The sequence below is a fragment of the Daphnia pulicaria genome, chromosome 4 (assembly GCF_021234035.1).
Source record: "Daphnia pulicaria isolate SC F1-1A chromosome 4, SC_F0-13Bv2, whole genome shotgun sequence".
In the NCBI taxonomy this organism is placed as follows: domain Eukaryota; kingdom Metazoa; phylum Arthropoda; class Branchiopoda; order Diplostraca; family Daphniidae; genus Daphnia; species Daphnia pulicaria.
This window is the reverse complement of record NC_060916.1, coordinates 15,343,480-15,351,708: the sequence shown is the minus strand read 5'-3', so window position 1 is coordinate 15,351,708 and position 8,229 is coordinate 15,343,480. Positions and strand designations below refer to the sequence as shown.

At 38.2% G+C, this 8,229-nt stretch overlaps 2 long non-coding RNA genes across 10 annotated transcripts; one reads left to right on the top strand and one right to left on the bottom strand.

Annotated features, from left to right (window-relative positions):
- Positions 1–831: 831 nt before the first annotated feature.
- LOC124338401 lies at positions 832–1,390 on the top strand. The gene is made up of 4 exons (XR_006917791.1): positions 832–903; positions 987–1,080; positions 1,171–1,245; positions 1,312–1,390. It is a non-coding gene; the product is annotated as an uncharacterized LOC124338401 (long non-coding RNA).
- Positions 1,391–2,538: 1,148 nt separating this feature from the next.
- Positions 2,539–8,138, bottom strand: LOC124338370. Of its 9 annotated transcripts, XR_006917736.1 has the most exons (13): positions 8,066–8,131; positions 7,861–7,919; positions 7,677–7,752; positions 7,453–7,617; positions 7,292–7,387; positions 7,038–7,213; positions 6,691–6,942; positions 5,629–5,713; positions 5,453–5,566; positions 3,929–4,100; positions 3,514–3,846; positions 3,153–3,248; positions 2,539–2,686 (listed from the first exon to the last, which is right to left on the bottom strand). It is a non-coding gene; the product is annotated as an uncharacterized LOC124338370 (long non-coding RNA). The 9 variants fall into 9 exon arrangements; XR_006917734.1 differs by having other exon boundaries at positions 7,038–7,225; positions 7,861–8,138; XR_006917735.1 differs by having other exon boundaries at positions 3,153–3,394; positions 7,861–8,138.
- Between the last annotated feature and the right edge of the window lie 91 nt (positions 8,139–8,229).

The following is an 8,229-nucleotide window of genomic DNA, read 5'->3' as shown; positions in this document are numbered from 1 at the left end:
GCGTGGGTGAAGACGTGATATAAATTTGGAGTGGAGAATATTACGTGAGTATCAAGTTTTTTGCCTTTGTTTGTTAGTTAGTGCTTTCAATTGAGTGTATGGCTAGAGGCCCTAGAGCAAACATTGTTATTCATGTTCCTGTTGAACGTCTCTTTTTTCTGACGCTAGATTGCTAGTTAAGGCATAGCCTTTGATCATTATCCGCTCAGTTTAGTAACGTTTACTTTGCACATCTGTAGAGAAATTTCTCGCTGCTACATAAAGAAACTTTTGGGTAATAGCTGTCAGTTTCAGTTACATCAACAAAGCTCACTTGTTAGATTTTCAATAATCTGTTTTTTTTTCTACTTCCGGTTTTCTCATTTCTGTCAGTAGTTCAGTAAATAATGATTCAACGCACAAAATAACCACATATTCGTGATCCTCGTCGAATTTTTGGTAAAGTTCATGTTTTTTTTTGTACGTGCGCGTACTTCCGGTTTTGAGAATTATCCTGAACTATAGGAAAATTCTCGATTTTGGCCAAAAATTGGATTTCGTTTAAATTAATCTTATCGACCCCAAATTTAATGGAGATCACGAATCTTTGGTTTATTTTTACGGCAGCTCAATGGTTAAGGCGCTATCGCTTACTTCCGGTACACTTCCGGAAAATTTGCATAAAACTAGCAAGTGAGCTTTGTTCCCTGTAATGCTCTCATGATTTCAAGCTAGGTTTAATCAAATAAAAGTGCGCTGTTCTAGCTCAAGTTGTGTCACAAAATTAATTACGTTCTAGGGACTTTTCCGAGTTTCAGAGGTGCTCAATAGATGGCGAGTGTCCTCGTTTTTCATGTAATGGCGGATTGTTGTGTTGTTGTCAAAAGTTCCTATTTTTCCACCAAATTACCGATTAATTCATAAGTAAATTCAAGTTTATTTCTGTACAACTTGTTTGATTCATTTTTCTCTGTGTGTATTGGATCACATTTGGAATGAAACAGGAGGAAGGAACGCGAAAGGAAGCATCAGCCTTCAAGTAGCTATCAACAACCCTTTCATAATCGACTTTCTGCTGAATGCATCATCCAGTTAATACAGGTAAAAACCAATGATAGAATTTTTTAAATACCTCTTCTCATATTTAGTTAATATTAATCATAATTATCTGGTTTTTATTGATCTTGGTAGGTCACTAATCCCAGCGTGGACATGTATTGTTTTTTTCCGAACATGTTTTACTACAAATGTTGCATTGACAGACAAGTATTTTACGTCTTTCAGAAATTTTAAACTTTTATTTGATGTCATAAATTGTATTTTCTGTCACAGGGAAAGCTATGGAAAACATTATGTAGGACATGAGTAATCTTAGAAGTCACGTGAAAAGATGCAGGGCAGGGCACTTACCAACATAAATGTTCAACACTGCTGCGGCTGCCTACAGTCACAGGCAGGAATATTGCTGTCTTTCTTCAGACAATTGTAAGTTATATTTTTTTGTCATAACCCCTTTAGTTTCTTTCAATATTTTAGATTTTATGTTGAAAAGTTGACAAAATTCTAAAATAACTAACTAAATAATTTGAATTTTCTGTCATAGGGAAAACTATTGGAGTAATTTAGTCTTCATCCCCACTTGACTCATTTTGTCTTCTGGGTAGCTTAGGAAACCTGATTGGTGTTATCAAGGTAACTTCATTTGTCATGTCAGTGAATGTAAATGTTATTAATTTGGTTTTCTCCTTGATTTAGCCATTCTGATAATGACCGAAAGGATGCGGCCCACAGACTGTGAACATCAGACGGGTTTAGACTTCAGCATCTCTACGAGCCACGACAGAAACGTGCAGTGACATCCGCCTACAAGTTCTACGCGGATCATCTATTGTTATTGTTGGTATGAGTGTTTTGTTAGTTAACCCGTTGGCTGCCACGCCTTTGTTTCCCCCATGTTAGCTCCTTAGCACGGGCCGCACTGTTTGGTCTCTTGGTCTTATGTGCCTTGGGATCGAACAGCTGCACCTGCCCAAGATTCGCCGAAAGGCCCTGTTAGGCAATGCACCATAGGGACTTCCCCCCTTGTCGATACGGTGATGGATTCTAGAGGTTGTGCATTCCATCTTCTCCTGTCACCGTGTCAGCCCGGACTTGTCAGCAATGGCAAGTCCCACCTTGGTCATGGATCCTTCAGACGTGGCGCGTAGAAAGTAGAAAACAACCTACGGGTTGTATGGCGTGGCAGCCAACGGGTTAACTTAAGTGTGTGTATGTATGTATAATGTGTGTGATTGTAAAATGTGGTGGAATTGTGGGTGGAGGTGGGACAATAAAGCAATTCCAATTTATCTTGTTATTCAACTTGTACTTGTATTTCCAATTGGTATTACAATAAATATTTCACACTTAGCTGAAATATCAGTTGCTTATATTTAGCGTAATTGTTGAGATAGCCCACAAGTTTAGAAGTCTTTATTTATAAAATGATTGATGTTCTTATTTACCAAACTGGAACCAGTTTTAGTCAGTAGTTGGTTTCAAAAATATATCTTGCACCAGTTAACACAAATAAAAACAGTCTATATCATTAAATTTTACTGGTACAAACTTGAATTCAAGAAAAAAATTAGTCAAGAAAAACCAACTGTCACACATCACACCAGTACTAAAACAGGTAAATACAGATCTTCCTCCAAATCCACTCCATCTACAAAAAAAAAAAAAACTGTTAATGGTGTACTCCAATTTCTAGTAGTCTTCAATCATAAAAAAAAAAAAAAACATTTGATCTAAAAACAAAAACAGCACAGCTCAACAAATTTTACGAGGATGTTTACAACAAATCATAGACAGATAATAACAAGTCCCTATCGTTAATCACTGTTGGTGCACATCCAATGATCCAAGCCACAAGTCTCTCCAAGTTTCTGATTTAACTTTTAGCAACATCAGTAGTGTTTAAGACAATCAAAGGAAAAAGGCAAATATATCACATTCATCTCGATAGTGAAGTTATTTTTGAAGGTCCTTAAAAACAGTCCCCAAATAGTTTGTTCATGGAAATTTGCTATTAAAATTCAGCAATCACATTACGACAAATAGTAATTTGACTAATTCTTTGGGTTTAAGCCTAGGCCAGAAGGGAAAAAATTTGCGCCATCGTCAGTTATTACCTCGTGGAAAAAACGAAAAATCCTAAAATATGTTGAGAACGGCGACAGGCGACACGTCAATCACAATTTGTAACGTCGTCGCCATTTTGAAAGGCTCTACGGAGGGGAAGGGGCACGGGCACCGTTGCGACATCATAAAAATTGCGATCAAAGGGCGAAAGGCGAATGGAAAATCGGCAAATTAGCACAATTTTAGCAGGTTGTGAATTGTGATTGTGAATGAAAATTTGGCTGAGGATAATCTACGAAAAAGAACAATTTGTGATTGAAACTGGATCTGTTCTTCGGAAATATCAGGCATCGCTCTTATCGCAGAATAAGTAGTTTTTTTTCCTAAAGTATTACCGGAATTATGACTTACTCGGTTAGATAAATCTATTGCATCCCCGACTAGCACGAAATCGTCTTCATCCGCACATCAATTTACTATTCAACGCATTCTCCTTTTCAGTAGACGAGCAGCGTGGAAGAAATTGTTGCCTGGCAACGGGAAAGAGGAGCACTGTTCGCCGGATCGGTATTTCCTCCCAGCGGTTTCTTAGTTTTTTTCTAATGGACATTTTCAAATAATCCATCTCCCTTGAAATTAAAAGGTCTCTGTCATTCTCGTTTATAGGCGCAACGCTCCGAGAATCATCTGTGTTGGGCGCAAAACGGACCCGGTTTTCTAATGCACGTTTCACGATGGATTCGTCTAAAAATGGAATACAAATTTACAATGCAAAGAAAGAATCAATTATTACTATTTTACAGTAGAGCGAAATTATTTTAATCACCAATTGTATAGAGTCTCGGATGTGGGCTTAATACTGAAAGCCGGTCGAGCTGTGGCGGATTACCGGAAGTCCGGAAGTACCATTAGAAGTCGGCAATAATAGGTGGTCCCGGTGTCAAAGTCGGGTAGATGGAAAGGATTAGGAGGATCGCAGAAGTTGTTGGAGTTCCCATCTTAGAAACAGAAAATTAGTGAAAACGGAAGGCAAGCAATATTAAGGCAGAAAATACTTCAATAAATACGAGCAAGAACACCTTGGTTAGGAGGGGCCTTACGTCGATTTTCTCACGCAAGATACAATACGCTTCGTCACATCTGAGACTGCATTTTTTTTTAAATGTACGCTGAAAGAAAACGGAAATTCAGTCGACTGTTACTGAGCCCCGAAGGACCTGCAACATGCGTGTTAATAAAGGTTTATTGACGTCATCGCTAGCAGCTTGCCATTTCAAAGGCAAAGCTGCAGAAAGAAAAATACCGTAACCAGGCAGATCGTACATGAAGTGTTTTCATCTCGACTAGTGCAACATTTCAACCCCAAGACGGTGCTGGCAGGCGAGTTAACTCTCGAATCTGCACTTTCTCCCTTATTCCTCTTTCAAGGTACAGTGAATTTAAATTAAATTTGTGTTATTAGCAGAGCATATTAAATAGATGTGATTCAATCAGAAAAAAATATTAGTTAGCGAAGGAATGCGGAGTTGGGGTTTTACTTCATCAGGCCAAGGGGGGAAATTTCCTTAACCAATTGTTGTACGTACAACACGCTGATAGAAGGACACGGCTTGCGATGCTATTTCTTCAACAACATTTACTAGCTAACCCAGAGCTAACCGCAAAATATTTTCCGATTTGAAGTTTACGGCCTTCTTGAGGAATCCTACAGCAAATTTCGGCATTTTAAAATCATCATTAAAAGATAGGATCACCTTCACATAAATGAAGATGGATAGACTCCCCTTATTCTAGTATTACGCAATGAATCAAAAATCACAACAGGGGAACTATTTGCAATGTCGAATACGCCACTTCGCGGCTTTCCCAGAAAATCTGTTTAGGATAATTCCAAAACAAAATCATCGACATAAAAGCAAAAGACGAAATTTGATAAAACGCACTATAAGCTGGCGACTGAACACCCACAATAAATCGAACATTGCATTTAGGCAGCTATTCTCAAAGAATTAAAAGTTTCAAAGCAACCTACGGTTAATCTTTATGTAAGGAAATTGTTATTTAAATTTTCCTCTGCATACGTAACATTCTCTCGAGTGAAAAGCACAAGAAAAAGTCGCTTAAAGGGTTTTACAGCTTTCGTTTCTACGCATGTCGTTTTGGTATTTTAATTATTAGCCTTGCACCTCTTAAACCTAAACCAGCATTCTAATAGTCGGTAAAACAAAGACGCTTAAAAGTAGTACCCATCAACAAAGCTCGATAGTTTTCTCGTTCAAAATACAAGAAGGGGAGGATGATGAAGCTTGATCACAACTTCTTTTACAATACTTAAGTAGACAGATCTTACCTAAAGCTGAATATTCATTCATGTCATTTATCTGAGGTAGGCTTTCTGGGTGGGCCGTGCAGCGGAATTGGTTACAGCTTCACACCATCGACCAACAATGGGTTAGAACTATATCTTTCGGGAAATTGAAATAATTTTAGCAATTAATTGAATAAATTATAACCTTAAATAAATACCTCTTCGTGTGATAAGAATGAAACTTTTGACAAATCGACCAGGGAACTTCTGTGTAGCATTTCTTTGTGGATCTTGCCTTTTAATCTGTTGAAGAAGGAAATATTACAATAAAATAATTTGAAACCTTCAGTTGTAGACTACATGTCTAAAATATGACGACTGACAATATAACAATGTAACTAATGCTGTGGCATTTCTGAACCGTGCCTTTTAACACTGGAGAAGTATGACACAGCATTTCGATTAAGGATATAATAAAGGTTCTTCAGAACTACGAATATCTCACACTATAGTGGCTGCTGGGTTTCGAATCGACGCAAACAGGAAACACAAAATGACGGATTTCCAATAGCAATCGTGAAAACCGAAACACAATAACTACTCCTATTTCCGTCAAAACAATAACGCGTTCTTCCCCGAGAATACGTTTTTCAGTCAAGGTTAAACACAGTTACTTAACTCTTGTACAACAATAAAAAACACAGTGGAGCAACGAATGAAATCAACTGGGTGAATGGCGAAATGTTTTCATTCCGCTGCAAGAGGAAACCGATTTTACCGCCTAGCAATATCATCCGAATGGTAACGACTTTTCCAACATCCGTCATGGATTCCGCGTTTTCCCCTACGAGCGCACTCGATGGTTAACTTCCTTCCGAAACCCCAAAAGTTAATGTTACGCGGTTGACAATAATAACGGAAATTTTCACGTGCAGAACTCCTGGAAATCCTGTCGAGACGGCAAACAATGTTTGGGGGACGTAAAATGACGCAACGCGCGTCATAAAACTAATGGAAAATTGAGATGGGCATCATCGAACGTAAAAGAATAATTTGTAGAAACCTCCTGCAATTACTAAATTGTGCTAAATAAATGCGGAGATCAACATCCTTGAACCTTTTCCATTTGTCGTTTTCAATTCTCATATAAAGACGGTGGATTTGAGAATTGAATCCATCACAACCACTTTGAACTCGGCTCATAGTTACTCCTCTGAATTACTCCCAGTCCTTCTTTCAATCATTAACATGACGATGAAAACTATTTTGCTTTTGGTTACCTTTTACGTTTCTGCAGCTCATTGCTGCGTCCTACCAAGCACTGCCGCAACTGGTTCCGGTCAACTTGGGCAGCCTGAAGAAGAAGACAACGTGGTCCAGTATCGCATGGTTTCCATCGTGGACGAACTGCAGGAACTCGGTCGACATTCCCAAACGGTTTGTCCTTTCAAAGTGGAAAACAAAACTGTAGAAAACGATCATCCACTGGGAAATGTTGTCGTCACCATCGACGAAATCGTTTGTTCGGGAGCCTGCAAAAATGAAAATTGTAGCGGGACAGGAGGTAGTTGCAAACAGCTGATGACAACTCTACAGGTTTCCATTAGGAATCCGGCGACCGGCCTACCTGAAAAGATCATCTCCACTAACGTCGCAGCTGGATGTAGCTGCACACCACAAGATACTGGAGCTCTGGGCGAGGACGTTTTAAGAGCGAGATGACCGATGGTTCAAATTTTGTTGACGGTTCTGCTTCAAGTCGACATTAGTAACACAATCAAAGTATTATTACGCAATAATACCCTGTTGAAATAACTAAAAATGTACAAGTTTTCCTTTATGAAATGTAACAAACATAGATTAGCAAATAAACTAGTGTACCAATTGAATATCCAGTTGTGATCATTGATGTAAAGGTTGCTGAACTCGGAGAAAAGTGAGCACATAGTAGCTTCATACCTAGATGATACACCAAGCCTATTATCATTTTCAAAAGTAGTCAAGCTCATCAAAATGTTATTTGTTAAAAAATGTTGGTATACCTCACAACAAAAAGTTGATGTTTCTACTAAACAGAGGAATCCACATCAAAATCCTTTTTAACAAATCTAAGTAATGGCAAGCATTCAAAGATTTTTTAATAATTGCACTTGAAGCATGTTGAAGTTGTCCCATTGTTTAAGGGTTTCTTGGAGTCAGCAAAAATACTGAAAGGACAACAACATACAAAGCTGCTATTAATTTATGGTCTATCTTAATTTATTACCTTGGCACACGTGACACAGCTTTGATAAGAGGCAAAGTTTGGAATTAACTTTTCGTGGATATGGTGTATCTCTTTCCTGTCACATCCAAAGTTGTTTCAATGGACCAATTGTGAATGGAATACGTTGAAAAAAACAGAGATGTATTAATATCTTAGAACATTATAATCACTTTTGAAACAATACTTATAGTTGTTGGATTTGCCCAACTGGAATCCAATTGAAAACAGGCAAAGCAAGGAAGGCTACCACAGAAAAAAATGTTTCTTAGGTGGTCTGGTCAGGATATTGGCATTACATAAATTATATAATCTGAATGGCTCACTACAATGACTACATCTAGAAAGAGGCTAATAAGAGTTGCTGAGCTAAAAGCAATGTCAATTCTTACTTTCGAGTTTCTCGAATTACGGACGAAATCACACGAGTCATTAGTCACACCGTCACACTAGTCGAATCTCGAATGACGAATCGAGGAGGCGGGGTGGGGGGCTATTAAATATCGATACACTGTTTCAATATACAAAGTTTCAAATGTCGATTTGCTTCATTCTC